The sequence below is a fragment of the Lytechinus pictus genome, chromosome 3, assembly GCF_037042905.1.
Source record: "Lytechinus pictus isolate F3 Inbred chromosome 3, Lp3.0, whole genome shotgun sequence".
NCBI classification, from domain to species: domain Eukaryota; kingdom Metazoa; phylum Echinodermata; class Echinoidea; order Temnopleuroida; family Toxopneustidae; genus Lytechinus; species Lytechinus pictus.
Genome location: NC_087247.1, coordinates 50,916,106 through 50,931,906, shown reverse-complemented (window position 1 = coordinate 50,931,906; position 15,801 = coordinate 50,916,106).

Sequence of the window (15,801 nt, the reverse complement as noted above, 5' to 3'; positions counted from 1 at the left end):
AGTGTACCAAATTTCTCAATAAAAAATGAAACAAAATATAGGATTTTTTTGAAAAAACCTCGGGCAGTCATTTTCAGATTGAAAAAAAAAATGGTACCCCATGTCTGCGCACTCATTCACTTTGCACACGATTCGGGGATTTTGATGAGAAAGGCTGCATTTTGAGGCCGTCACATGAAATGCCCTGAATTCATTATTTTTCCACCATTTTGAGTCGGATTTTCTTATGAATACCTGTCTATGTAATGCATGTGTAAAGTTCGTGCTCGTTGCGTATCTTCTTTTACTAGAATCGCGCAGATACGCGGGTGCGCAGACTTGGGAGACCGCGCAGACATGGGGGAACTGACCATACCAATGAGGTCCAAACATTAACATGTATGGACCTCATAGGCGACATTACCCAAATTATGGGTTGGACAATGCTGTTCTGATTTCCAACCCAAGACTTTGGTAAATGTACACCTTAATACAAGTTAGAGTTATCCGATATACCTTTCATTCGGACGGCAAACCTTTATTTAGTTGTAAAAATAGTTGAAATTAAAATCGAGTATTGTTAAACTTACATTTTAGGCCCTTTTTGTTGATTTTTGGTGAGCGTTCCACACAGCTGCGACGAGTGATCAACTCCGAAGTGATACGCGTACTGGTCAGGTGATCGGTTGGTTATCTTTTTGTCAGACGTTCATAATTTATGTTAAGCGTATCAATCTTCAGTATCTTGATTTCAAAGCATCAGTATTGCAGAGAAAAGTCATTATTGATTGGAATCAGGGGAGGGGGGGGGTTGGGGTGAGCATTTCTGCCCGTTCCCCCTTTTGAGATTTATAGTAAACATTTTGGAATTAAATATGTTATTAATACTAGTTATGTGCCCCCCCCCCCCCTCATGAGAATCACGTACAGCATTATTTGTAATGGGGATATTTCGTTCATATTCTTTTCTCTTTTTGGCCTTTTTTTTTAATTGCCAAATTCAAAATTTTACTGGGAACAAATTAACAATATGACTTTCTATGTACATCACTTTTAGGGACAAACTTTTTTTTATGGGGGTGGGGGTTGGGGGCTTGCCAAATATAATCAATGGTGGAAAAAATGACCTTCTTTTTAGTGACAACTTTATAAAAAAAATTGTCAAATTTTACGCGAGACAAAATGACCTTCGATCATTGCTATAGTTAAAACCTTTTTTTTTTTTTTTTTTTTTTTTTTTTTTTGGGGGGGGGGTTGCCAAATATCACGTGGACAAAATGACTTTCCCTTTTCTTATTTTTGTGGGGGGGGGGGGGCTTGCCGAATATTACGCAGACAAAATGACTTTCATTTTGAGTGACCATTTTTTTTTAACTTGTCAAACTTTACGCGAGACAATATAATGACCGTTTTTTTTTTTTTAGTAAGAACCTTTTTTGGGAGTTGTCAAATTTTACTTGAGAAAATTCACCCCCCCCCCCCTACTTAATTTGGAAAATCTTGGATGCGCCTCTATATAGTTTGAATCATAATGAAGATTAAGATCATGCGTATATATAGCTTACATCCACGGCAGAGGTGTAAACCGCCGGGGGCATGCAGGCTGGCCCTTGATCCCCGGTCCAGTGGATTTCACCAAAAAAAAAACGGGATAAGAGAAAAGGAATGAAGGAAGGAAAAGAAAGAAAGAAAGAAAGAAAGAAAGACAGAAAGAGAAAGGGAAGAGAAATAAAAGGCCATAAAAAAGCAAAAGGAAAGAAAAATGCATGCGAGAATAATTCTGAATGTTATGTCAAAATCTATTGCAAAATTGATATTTGTAATAAAAGTGACAAAGGTTTTGCTCGCTCGCCTCTTCATCTGGTAGGCGCGTAGCTAGGGGCGGTGCCCCCCGAAAAGGTCCCTCCCCCCCAAAAAAAATAAGGGAATAGAGAAAATAAAAAGCGAAATTAGAAAAGGGGGATGTATATAACTTAGTTTATAATTGTTTTTTCTTTTTTGGGGGGGAAGGGGTCAAAACATTAACGTTATGTTTTTCTATAAATAGGTCTAATTGCTAAATATCCAGAGTTATCGAGACCCACCTGCTGATATTGCACTGGGGGTACACGATGGAAGGGTTAGGCCCAGGGGCCCCCGAAAGTTCTACAACCAAGATAAAAAAGAAATGAAGGGAATTAATGAAAAGAAAAGGAAAAGTGTAAGTTAAGATATCTATCTCAAATTTAGATTTGCACGAAAAGTTTTTTTCTCGCCTGCTTCACTCGCTTGGAACATATAAAGCAACTTTATTCCCACGCGCCATGTATGCCTACATTGGCCCTCTTTCTTTCTTTTATTTTATTTTTTTTTACTCATCACGCTACCGTACTGCCACACACGGGTTTGCCCTAATGATCGTGGACAATCATAAAAAATATCATTTTCATACCATGTGACTGGGAAATTTTTGACTCCACCCCCCCCCCCTCTCGATCCCTGTATCAATTTTGACTTGATAGGGGCCTATACCTGATGGAATTTGCTTCATTCAATATAAAATCATAACGGATAGAATGCCTTGAATACAGGCCAAACAGCCTAAAGACATTGCCGTGTCACGTGACAACCAGTATTAAACGAGAATGTGCACAACCCTATGACGACAAAATTTGCCGCAAAAGTTGAGCAAGTTCTGGACAAAAAGGCTTCAATACCCCAAGAAAAGACCAGGCGAGTACTATTTATACATTTTTTTCCATTTAGTAATATCTAGAGTCTAATTTAAGAATAGATTTCGTCATGGAGCTCCATGGTAAGATCTAGTAATTTAAGCCCAACATTTAATTCGCGTGCACTCACTTTTTTAACACAGGAATTAATAGCCTTGGTGCCTAGAGTGACGTTTTCCCATTGACACAATAACAAATGACTCGGACACTTTTTCAAACGACAATAATAGTCTTTTTTTTTCTCTCCTGTGGCTGTATATTCTTCCAAGTTGATGAAACAATGATCAAAAACACTAAATAAAATTAAAACAAAAATAATCACATTAAAAACTATTTAACTGTCTAATTACTCCTCGTGATCCGAGTCCCCTTCCCGTGTTGAGACTGCCAATTTCCCATAGGAGGGGACTCGGATAACGAGTAATAGTACTCCTCGTTATCCAAGTCCCCTCCTATGAGAAATTGGACAGTCTTAACACGGGAAGGGGACTCGGATCACGAGGAGTAGTTAGACAGTTAAATAGTGTTTTTAATGTGATTTTCATTGATTTTAATGATTTTTATTATCGGAAATATTCATTTATCATCTCTAGGAAACTGTCTAAAAGTGGCAGAGTGGTTTTGAAGAGGAGGGAAATGAGGGGTAGATGAATATCAACGGGTTAATTGCCGTTTTGTATTTTTAGGAGAGGGGACTTGGATCACGAGTAAAAGTACTCCTCGTTATCCAAGTCCCCTCCTTTGAGAAATTGGACAGTCTTAACACGGGAAGGGGACTCGGATCACGAGGAGTAATAAGACAGTTAAATAGTGTTTTTGATGTGATTTTTCATTGATTTTAATGATTCTTATTATCGAAAATATTCATTTATCATCTCTAGGAAACTGTCTAAAAGTGGCAGAGTGGTTTTGAAGAGGAGGGAAATGAGGGGTAGATGAATATCAACGGGTTAATTGCCGTTTTGTATTTTTAGGAGAGGGGACTTGGATCACGAGTAAAAGTACTCCTCGTTATCCAAGTCCCCTCCTTTGAGAAATTGGACAGTCTTAACACGGGAAGGGGACTCGGATCACGAGGAGTAATAAGACAGTTAAATAGTGTTTTTGATGTGATTTTCATTGATTTTAATGATTCTTATTATCGGAAATATTCATTTATCATCTCTAGGAAACTGTCTAAAAGTGGCAGAGTGGTTTCGAAGAGGAGGGAAATGAGGGGTAGATGAATATCAACGGGTTAATTGCCGTTTTGTATTTTTAGGAGAGGGGACTTGGATCACGAGTAATAGTACTCCTCGTTATCCAAGTCCCCTCCTATGAGAAATTGGACAGTCTTAACACGGGAAGGGTACTCGGATCACGAGGAGTAATTAGACAGTTAAATAGTGTTTTTAATGTGATTTTCATTGATTTTAATGATTCTCATTATCAAAAATATTCATTTATCATCTCTAGGAAACTGTCTAAAAGTGGCAGAGTGTTTTTGAAGAGGAGGGAAATGAGTGGTAGATGAATATCAACGGGTTAATTGCCATTTTGTATTTTTAGGAGAGGGGACTTGGATCACGAGTAATAGTACTCCTAGTTATCCAAGTCCCCTCCTAAAGAAAATTTGACGTTTTAAAACGGGGAGGGGACTCGGATCACGAGGAGTAACTAATTAGACAGTTAAATTGTGTTTTTAATATGATTTTCATTCATTTTAATGATTGTTATTATTTCATATATTAATTTATCATTTCTAGGGAACTGTCTAAAAGTGGCAGAGTGGTTTTAAAGAGAAGGGAAGTGAGGGGTAGATGAATATCAACAGGTTAATTGCCTTTTTATTTTAGAGGGGGGACTTGGATCACGAGGAGTAATTATACAGACATTCTTTTTACCTAACGAAATAAAGCAATGGAGACTGTTAAGAGGGAGATGCAATTTGATTTAGTAAAAACGTGATAGACGAAATAAAGCAAAATCATGAGAAACATATATATGAAAAGAGATTTATTTAGCATAAAAAGTACAACGAAATAAAGCTATAAGGACTGAAAAAAAAGTAGATGCAATCCTGATTTATTAAGTACAAATGTAAATGAATCAACAAAATAAAGCAATGGAGACTGAAGAGGGATCTAGGGCCTATTGATTTATTTAGTAAAAACGTAGACGAAATAAAGCAAATTTTATATTGTGAGAAACATAAAAAAGATGAATATAATCCTGATTTCTTTATATGAAAAGTAATAGTTACGAACTATAAAAACTATAAAAGCAATAGAGAATGATGCAAATTCTTATTTATTACGCCAATAAAGTGGAGACTGAAAAGAGACAAGTGACACACAACTACGAGGTTGGTAGAGACAGGTAGGACATGTTTTACGTTGTGAAAAATTGTCCGTGGATCCGAGTCACCGGGGACTTGGATCACGATAATCCCGGTTAGTATATATACTAACCTCGTACAAGGGACCGTGTTTGACCCTGGATTTCGAAGTAGTCGGCAAACATCGCTTCATTGCTGAAGTAATATTTGCCGAAACTCCTTCTCACTACGCACCGGGGCTCTTTCCGTTAAGTAGCAATACATTAAAAATTAATACATATGATTTGGAAATAATTTCATTACAAAAAGAGCAAATTTCGCTTACCTCGGCCTAGCAAGTGACTTTGTTTGTCTCTTCTACGGAAATACAAGGAAGCCCGTTGGTGGCGCTAATAAATTTCACAACCTTGATTCAGCTCCTCGGTAATTTTATAACTCTAAATTCTTTGAATGCACAATTCTTATAATTAATTTACTAATTATGGGCACCAATAAATGAAATACCTTCATAAACATAATTCAAGATTACTATTGGCAATGATAACACTTTTTTGCAATTAATTTAAAACGATGACTAATAAAAAAAATTGAAAAAATACACATGCCTGGAACGAAACCAGCAGTACAAGCTTTCATGAACATCAATAATACGGTATACCAAAGTCTGTACAATGAAAAGATTGGACACTTCACGGACTTCGCGTAATGCCTTGCGTCGATTTGCGTGTAAAATAGTGTAGGTGCCTAGTCTTTCCCTTGTCGTGTCTTTGATATGAATATAAATCACGCGCCCTCTTTAGGCAAAAATTGATATCCACGCTGACCAATTTTTATCTCCGTGAAATCTTCACTAAAGATCAAGAAAATATACATATTTTTTAAAAGAAACTTCAAGGAGAAGTCACGGAAGGATCTAAATGATTCGGTAAGTGTCATAGCAGAATGTGAAATACCAGATTATGCATGATATTTTATGTGGGCAAAAGCCCAGTATATTTTGGATATGTGTCGTGTGTGTCGCGTGCGTATGACTGATATTCCTTCGCACGCAAGATGATATGAACCCATGGGTGGAGTAGCCGCAGAGTCCACTCATAATCCACTTCTAGTACCAATTAGCCAGGCGGCTTCTTGAGAGTAAAAATTATTTACTAAAATGAAGCCAGGGATTCCTTCCTATTCATCTGCGTGTACCGCAGAAATACCTGAAACTTTCGCCCCCGAGATCTCTAGTTCTACTTTCCTTCTAAAACATCTAGCCATAAATCATGTACATGGGATAAAACTTAATTTCCGACATTTCTACGCTCTCGGTTTTATTTGTAAACAAGAATTCATTAAAAAAATGAGAAAAATATTGTGAAAAGACGGAAGAGACTTGCCCGATGTTTACGCCGCCATCTTGTTTCCTATTGTACTTCCCCAACGTTATACAGCCGAGAGTGAGTGTACGGGGCTGCGGACGGGGCTGATGTGTGCGAGTCTGGACTGCGAATGCTAGTTGACAAAAAATCATTCGGATCGACTCTGCGTGATTTATGTCTTTAATATTGTTTCATTTTAAACTTATATGTTGCCATCTGCAAATATCATTGTTGAAGATATTTTGGGAAGAATTCTGCATTGGTCCCCGGCCTTTTTGTCTCACCTGCATAGCAGAGTGAGACTATAGGCGCCGCTTTTCCGACGGCGACGGCGACGGCGACGGCGGCGGCGGCGTCAACACCAAATCTTAACCTGAGGTTAAGTTTTTGAAATGACAGCATAACTTAGAAAGTATATGGACCTAGTTCATGACACTTGGCCATAAGGTTAATCAAGTATTACTGAACATCCTGCCTGAGTTTCATGTCACATGACCAAGGTCAAAGGTCATTTAGGGTCAATGAACTTAGACCATGTTGGGGGAATCAACATCAAAATCTTAACCTAAGGTTAAGTTTTTGAAATGTCATCATAACTTAGAAAATATATGGACCTAGTTCATGAAACTTATACATAAGGTTAGTCAAGTATCACTGAACATCCTGCATGAGTTTCACATCACATGACCAAGGTCAAAGGTCATTTAGGGTCAATGAACTTTGGCCGAATTGGGGGTATCTGTTGAATTACCATCATAACTTTGAAAGTTTATGGATCTGATTCATGAAACTTGGACATAATAGTAATCAAGTATTACTGAACATCCTGTGCAAGTTTCAGGTCACATGATCAAGGTCAAAGGTCATTTAGGGTCAATGAACTTTGGCCAAATTGGGGTATTTGTTGAATTACAGCCATAAATTTGAAAGTGTGTTGGTCTAGTTCATAAAACTTGGACATAATAGTAATCAAGTATCACTGAACATCCTGTGCGAGTTTCAGGTCACATGATCAAGGTCAAAGGTCATGTAAGGTCAAAGAACTTTGGCCACATTTGGGGTATTTGTTGAATTGCCATCATATCTCTATAAGTGTATTGGTCTAGTTCATAAAACGTGGAAATAAGAGTAACCAAGTATCACTGAACATCTTGTGCGAGTTATAGTAGTTTTCAAAATCAGCACTGCTGCTATATTGAATCGCGTGATGCAGGTGAGACGGCCAGAGGCATTCCACTTGTTTGTGTTTTGTGATCATGGAAAATACAAACGAACTTTGCCCTGTCATCTGCTTGTGCAACGCTCACCCGACCAGCGCAGATCAGTGCTAGTGCATGCAGTGCGTGCATAGCGCATCAACGGGACGGCCGGAGCAAAAAAAATGACTCGACTTTCCCCGCCTTCAAAATTTGATGCATCGATGTTCGATCGAATTAAAGCTGTCGAACACCGGTTTTCAAAATAATCGATATCACTTTTGTGACCAAAAATACTAATTTCCCTACAGATGCAATTTATTTTTCATTATGATTAGTAACTTGGGAGTAATTTTTGTATTTCACCAGAGTGCTCGAAAACTTGAATTTTTGGCATATTTTTGTGTACGACCTCTATTGGTGGAAAGTAATATGGCAAGACAATCGTCATCTTTCAATCTCTATTTCTAATAAAGAAAAAATAATTTAAAGAATCAAATTTACTTAAGAGGCAAGTTATATGATGAATACTAGTAGTTGTAATGGAAACTGACAGTGTAAAAAAATCAAGCATTTGTCCCAAAGAAAAAGAGAAAATAAGCCAAACATTTCCAACCTTATTTCACCACACAGGGAGTAGTAACAGAGAACAAGGTTATATCACAACCTTGTTCATAGAATGAGTGATATAAGTCATAAGTAGCCTAGGACCATTCTAGGCACCGTGCCCATACTTTTCTGTGTTAAAAAAGTGAGTGCACGCGAATAAAATTTGGACTTAAATTACTAGATCTCACCATGGAGCTCCATGATGGAAATTATTTTTAAATTAGACCCTAGATACTACTTATAGAGTATAATGTATGAATAGTACTCGCCTAGTCTTTTCTTGGGGTGTTGAAGCCTTTTTGTCAAGAACTTGCTCAACTTTTGCGACAAGCCTTGTCGTCATAGGGTTGTACACATCCTTGTTTAATACTGGTTGTCACGTGACGCGGCAATGTCATTAGGCTGGTTGGCCTGTATTCAAGGTCAAGGCGTTCTTTCGGTTATAATTTTATATTGAAGCTTACATCAGGAAAAAAAATTCAGCCAAAAATTTCCCAGTCATATGGTATGAAAATGATATTTTTTTATGATTGTCCACGATCATTAGGGCAAACCTCTGTGTGGCAGTAGCATGATGAGTAAAAAAAATGAAATAAAAGAAAGAAAGAGGGGGCACAATGTACAACATATATGGGGCGTGGGAATAAAGTTGCTTTATATGTTCCAAGCGAGTGAAGCAAGCGAGAAAAAACCTTTTCGTGCGAATCTAACTTTGAGATAGATATCTTACCTTACACTTTTCCTTTTCTTTTCTTTAATTCCCTTCATTTCTTTTTTATCGTGGTTGCAAAATATTCGGAGGCCACTGGGCCTAACACTTTCATCGTGTACCCCAGTGCTATATCAGCAGGTGGGTCTCGATACCTCTGGATATTTAGCCATTTTAAACCTTATAGATGGCTGCTATTTTTGATTAAATTGCAAGTGTAGACCTAATTATAGAAAAACATTTCGTTAAGGTTTTTATTGTTTTGACAAAAAAAAACAAGAAGGAAAAACAATTAAGTTATACACCCTCCCTTTTCTCATTTCGCTTTTTCTTTTCTCTCCCCCCCATGTTTTTTTTGAGGGGGGGGCTTTTTGGGGGGCACCGCCCCCTAGCTACGCGCATGCCAGATGAAGAGGCGAGCGAGCAAAACTTTTGTCACTTTTATTACAAATATCAATATTGTGATAGATTTTGACATAACATTCGGAATGATTCTCGCATGCATTTTTCTTTCCTTCCGCTTTTTTTTTAATGTGTTGCATTTGGCCTTTTATGATATTTCTCTTCCCTTTCCCTCTTTCTTTCCCCCTCTTTCTTTCTTTCTTTCATTTTTGTCTCACCTGCATAGCAGAGTGAGACTATAGGCGCCGCTTTTCCGACGGCGACAGCGGCGTCAACACCAAATCTTAACCTGAGGTTAAGTTTTTGAAATGACAGCATAACTTAGAAAGTATATGGACCTAGTTCATGAAACTTGGCCATAAGGTTAATCAAGTATTACTGAACATCCTGCCTGAGTTTCATGTCACATGACCAAGGTCAAAGGTCATTTAGGGTCAATGAACTTAGACCATGTTGGGGGAATCAACATCAAAATCTTAACCTAAGGTTAAGTTTTTGAAATGTCATCATAACTTAGAAAGTTTATGGATCTGATTCATGAAACTTGGACATAATAGTAATCAAGTATTACTGAACATCCTGTGCAAGTTTCAGGTCACATGATCAAGGTCAAAGGTCATTTAGAGTCAATGAACTTTGGCCAAATTGGGGTATTTGTTGAATTACAGCCATAAATTTGAAAGTGTGTTGGTCTAGTTCATAAAACATGGACATAATAGTAATCAAGTATCACTGAACATCTTGTGCGAGTTTCAGGTCACATGATCAAGGTCAAAGGTCATGTAAGGTCAAAGAACTTTGGCCACGTTGGGGGTATTTGTTGAATTGCCATCATATCTCTGTAAGTGTATTGGTCTAGTTCATAAAACGTGGAAATAAGAGTAACCAAGTATCACTGAACATCTTGTGCGAGTTATAGTAGTTTTCAAAATCAGCACTGCTGCTATATTGAATCGCGTGATGCAGGTGAGACGGCCAGAGGCATTCCACTTGTTTCTTTCTTTCATTTTTGTCTCGCCTGCATAGCAGAGCGAGACTATAGGCGCCGCTTTTGCGACGGCGGCGGCGTCAACATCAAATCTTAACCTAAGGTTAAGTTTTTAAAATGACATCATAACTTACAAAGTATAAGGACCTAGTTTATGAAACTTAGACATAAACTTAATCAAGTATTACTGAACATCCTGCCTGAGTTTCAGGTCACATGACCAAGGTCAGAGGTCATTTAGGGTCAATGAACTTTGACCATGTTGGGAGAATTATTTTCAAAATCTTAACCAAAGGTTAAGTTTTTGAAATGACATCATAACTTAGAAAGAATATGGACCTAGTTCATGAAACTTGGGCATAAGGTTAATCAAGCATTAGTGAACATCCTGCTCGAGTTTCAGGTTACGTGACCAAGGTCAAAGGTCATTAAAGGTCAATGAACTTTGGCCGTGTTGGGGGTATTTGTTGAATTACCATCCTAACTCTGAAAGTTTATGGATCTAGTTCATAAAACTTGGGATATAAGAGTAATCAAGTATCACTGAACATCCCCTGTGAGTTTCAGGTCACAAAACCAAGGTCAAAGGTCAGTTGAGGTCAATAAACTTAGGCCATGTTGGGGTAATTGTTGAATTGCCATCATAACTTTGAAAGTTTATAGATAGAGTGAATGAAATGTGGACATGGGTGTAGTTGACAAGTCTTAAGTCACTGTTCAAATGTCATTTATGGTCAATGAACGTGGTATTATGTCATTATATGAATGGTGTTTTCAAAGTTAGGACTGCTGCTATATTAAATCGCGTAATGCAGGCGAGACTGCCAGAGGCGTTTCACTTGTTTCTTTCTTTCTTTTATTCATTCTTTCTTTCTTCCTTCTTTTTCTCTTATCCCGTTTTTTTTCCGGTGAAATCCACTGGGGGGAGGGCCAGCCTGCCCCCGCCGGTTTACGCCTCTGAGTGGATGTAAGCTATACTCATGATCTTTATCTTCATTATGATTCCAACTAGGAGCGCATCCACGATTTTCCAAAATAGGGGGGGTGAATTTTCTCAAGTGAAATTTGACAACTCCCAAAACCCAAAAAAGATTATCACTAAAAAAAAAAAAAAACTGTCATTTTGTCTCATGTAAAGTTTGGCAAGTAAAACAAATGGTCACTCAAAATGAAGTTCATTTTGTCCGCGTAATATTTGGCATACCCCCCCCCAAAAAAAAAAAAAAGGTTATCATTTGAAAAAAAGGAAGGTCATTTTGTCCTGCTTTTTTATGCATGAAATTTGACAAGTAAAAAAGCTGGTCACTAAATATGAAGTTCATTTTGTCCGTGTAATATTTGGCAAGCCCCCCTAAACAATTTTAACTAATTTTTAATAATGATCGAAGGTCATTTTGTCTTGCGTAAAATTAGACAAATAAAAAAAAAGGTTGTCACTTAAAAATGAAGGTCATTTTGTCCCACGTAAAATTTGGCAAGCCCCCCCCCCAAAAAAAAAAAAAGGTTTTAACTATAATAATGATGGAAGATCATTTTGTCTTGCGTAAAATTTGACAAATAAAAAAAAAGGTTGTCACTAAAAAATGAAGGTCATTTTGTCCCACATAAACTTTGGCAAGCCCCCCCCCCAAAAAAAAAAAATGAAAAAAGGTTTTAACTATAATAATGATCGAAGGTCATTTTGTCTCGCGTAAAATTTGACAAATAAAAAAAAGGTTGTCACTAAAAAATGAAGGTCACTTTGTCCCACGTAAAATTTGGCAAGCCCCCCCCCAAAAAAAAGGAAAAAAGGTTTTAACTATAATAACGATGGAAGGTCATTTTGTCCCACGTAAAATTTGGCAAGCCCCCCCCCCCCCAAAAAAAAAAAAGAATGGTTTTAACTAATAATGATCGAAGGTCATTTTTTTATCCACCGCTATATTCTCATAAGGGAGGGGGGCACATAACTAGTATGAACAACATATTTAGATTTACATCCAAAATATTTACTATAAATCTCAAAAGGGGGAACGGGCCAGAAATGCTCACCCCCCCCCCCCCACCCCCCGGATCCGCCACTGATTCCAATCAATAATGACTTTTCTCTGCAATACTGATGCTTTGAAATCAAGATACTGAAGATTGATATGCTTAATATAAATTACGAACGTCTGACAAAAAGATAACCAACCGATCACCTGACCGATCAGCTGACCAGTACGCATATCACTTCGGAGTTGATCACTCGTTGCAGCTGTGTGGAACGCTCACAGAAAAATCAACAAAAAGGGCCTGAAATGTAAGTTTAACATTAATCCATTTTAATCTCAAACATTAATAAATACTTATTATGTTTTACCGATCTTATGAAAGTTATATCACATGCATCCAACTTGTATTGAGGTGTACATTTACCAAAGTCCTGGGTTGGAAATCAAAACAGCATTGTCCAACCCATAATTTGGGTAATGTCGCCTATGAGGTCCATCCAGGTTAATGTTTGGACCTCATTGGTACTGTTATTTAGTATGTATTTAATTTTCTGTTATCCTTTCAGTCATTCACCTTCACTTGTTTACAAACTCCCCCAATGTCATCTAAGAATCCCAAAACCCTCAATGCCATTTAACTCCTAAACCCTGACTGTAAATGACCAACCCTCAGTGACGTCAGCTAACTTCAAGGAAGAAGTATGACTCACACTTTCAGCCCCAGACACTTGCACAGAGCATCACCACACCCCTTATACCAGAGAAAGTTTGATAGACAGTTACCTGTAGAACAATCAAAACAAGTTTAGATCACTCCCACCTTAAATAGTTACACCCCCAAAACTAATGATATAAATAAGACTTCTTAGGTGGTTTCAGACCGCCTCGAAGTTCGCCAGTTCCAGGTATTCTCTGATCGGGAAATTTACCCCGATCAGAAAATACCAGGTATTTTGGCGGTCTGAAAGCAAACTACGCGTAATATCCCCGAAAGAAAATACCCGATAAATAGTAGGTACTTGGCGAAATTACGAGAACTTTCGCGGGGATTTTTCCAAGGTCGTGGGTATTTTGGCGGTCTGAAAGCAAATTACGGGAACTTTTAGCCCAGCGTGTCGTTGGGTGCGGCGCCGTGCATGGGTTGCTGCTGGGCTAGTGATTTTGAATTTCGCGCCTTGCTGCTTATCAGACCATACTGCGCATGCTCGTAACTTCAGGAACTTATCCCGAAGGGTATGTTTCAGGGCGGTGTGAATGCAGGAATAATTAATGGGTATTTTTCAGCCTAAAAAAGTTCTCGTAATTTAACGGGGATTCTTGTGATCGAGGCGGTTTGAAACCACCTATTGATTCTTGGAGAGATAAACAAGAGAATACCAACGATAGAATACTAGACCCACACTAATCCTGACTGACTGACTTCAAGACTTAGATGTCCATCCAGTATTAATTTAACTGCACTTCGAATCTCAACCTGATACTTCTAAATTATTTTGTATTCATCGTCTCCTGATATACTCTGAATCTTCATGTACTTCGAACTGTAGCTGAAGGAGGCGCGATAGCTCAGTCGGTAGAGCGGGGGACTCGTATTCCGGTGACCCGGGTTCGATTCTCACTTGGTGCGCTAGTGCCCTTTGGTAAGGCATTAATCCTCAGTACCAGGTCCTTCGGAGAGGACCTTAAGCCGTCGGTCCTCTGGTTGCTTGCTTACAAGCATTCATGCTTTCTTAGCAATCAGGTAAAAAATCACCACCAATATTTCCACAATATTTCCAATGATTAAATACTCTGTGATTTGAACTGTATAAATTTCTCCAAAGTTTCTTCATTACGCTTCCCTAATTACCGATCCCAACATAACAGTACTAGGAGTGTTTAGGACTCCGTGATGATATTTTATATGATTTTTTTATTGTAATTACATCACAGAGCCTAGACACGCATACGGGACTGTGCCTAGCGAACTTAATACACAAGAATGAAATTCCCTTCATATCTAACATTGTAACCATCCAACAAATTCTAAGACTTAGACTAAACTAAAATTTAATTTAAATTACATACCTCTACACCTAATAATGCATATAAAGGTATGTTCATTTCCCCCCTAAAATAAGAAAAATGAGAGGTTTATTATCAGACCGATCTCATGTATAATTTCGTAAACACTGCAAATACAATAGGCTTAAACCGCTTTGTTATGACGTAGCTTCGATAAGCGATGTGACGAAATGCCATTTTGAAGAAAAATTTATAGATAAAAATTATTATTTTAGAAATAAAAGAAATATGATTTTTATTTTAAATTGTTATATGATAATTATTTACAATTAAAATAAAAATTCCTTGAAGCATGCTCAGGTCAAACCACTTTTGAAGATCAGTAAATTGGATGCTGATGACTTGAATAGTTACAGACCAATCTGTCATTAAACAACTTGAATCCTATCATGCAAAATTGCAATCCGCATATTGTAAAAATCATAGTTGTGAGACAGCTTTGTTAAAGGCTTGCAATGATCTCCTTGGATTAGACTCTGGCCAAGAGGCAGTTCTTCTTATGTTGGATTACTCGGCAGCCTTTGACACTTTATCTCATAGTATCGTTCTTCGCCGGCTGCGCAGCAGATTTTGATTCACTAGTGCTGCTTTTAATTGGATTGAATCACGCTATGTATGCTGAAGACACTCGGCTGTATGCCGTAGTTAATTGTGATGAATGGTTGAATGTGATTCCGAACTAGAGTTGTGCCTGCAGGAAATATCGGCATGGTCATCTGAAAATTGACTTACAATCAATGAAGGAAAAACTGAACTTCTTCACTTGTCTTCCCGTCATCGAACAAGAAGTTTGCTTCCTCCTGTCTCTTTCAATCAATCCAGTCTCCAACCGGCAAAGTGTGCTAGGAACCAAGGGTTTGTGATTGATAGTCAATTGACAATGTCTAACCATATAAACAAGATGAGTCGTTCTGCTTCTTATGGTTTATACAAGATTGGAAAAATTACAATGTAGGCGTTATCTTGATCAGGACACTACAGCAAGACTTGTTCATGCATTTGTAATTAGCCATATTGATAATTGTAATGGCCTATTGTATGGTTTGTCCGACACACTGATCAGTAGACTGCAGCGTATTCAGAATTCTGCTGCCAGGGTTGTCACTAAAACAAGGTCTCGAGAATCAGTTTCTCCTATACTTCACAGCTTACATTGGTTAGCAGTGAAAGATTTTCAAACTTCTTGTAATTGTTTTTAAATGTCAGAATGAAGTAGCCCCTTCATACTTACAACAGCTTCTCAATGAGTATCACCTGGTCAGGCAATTACGCTCAAGTAACAGAAAGATGTTCATCCCCCTAAATGTTATTACTTTTTCATATGGGTAAAGAGCAAATCAATATTAATCTCTTGATCTTTTAAAGTCTATTTTAAAGTGTTACCTTTTCCAAAGATAAGCTGAAATTTCCTAACGATGTATTATATACATGTAGTTCCAAATTGTCAAAATTCAGTCTTGAATATGTATAATGATGCTTTTAGGTTAAT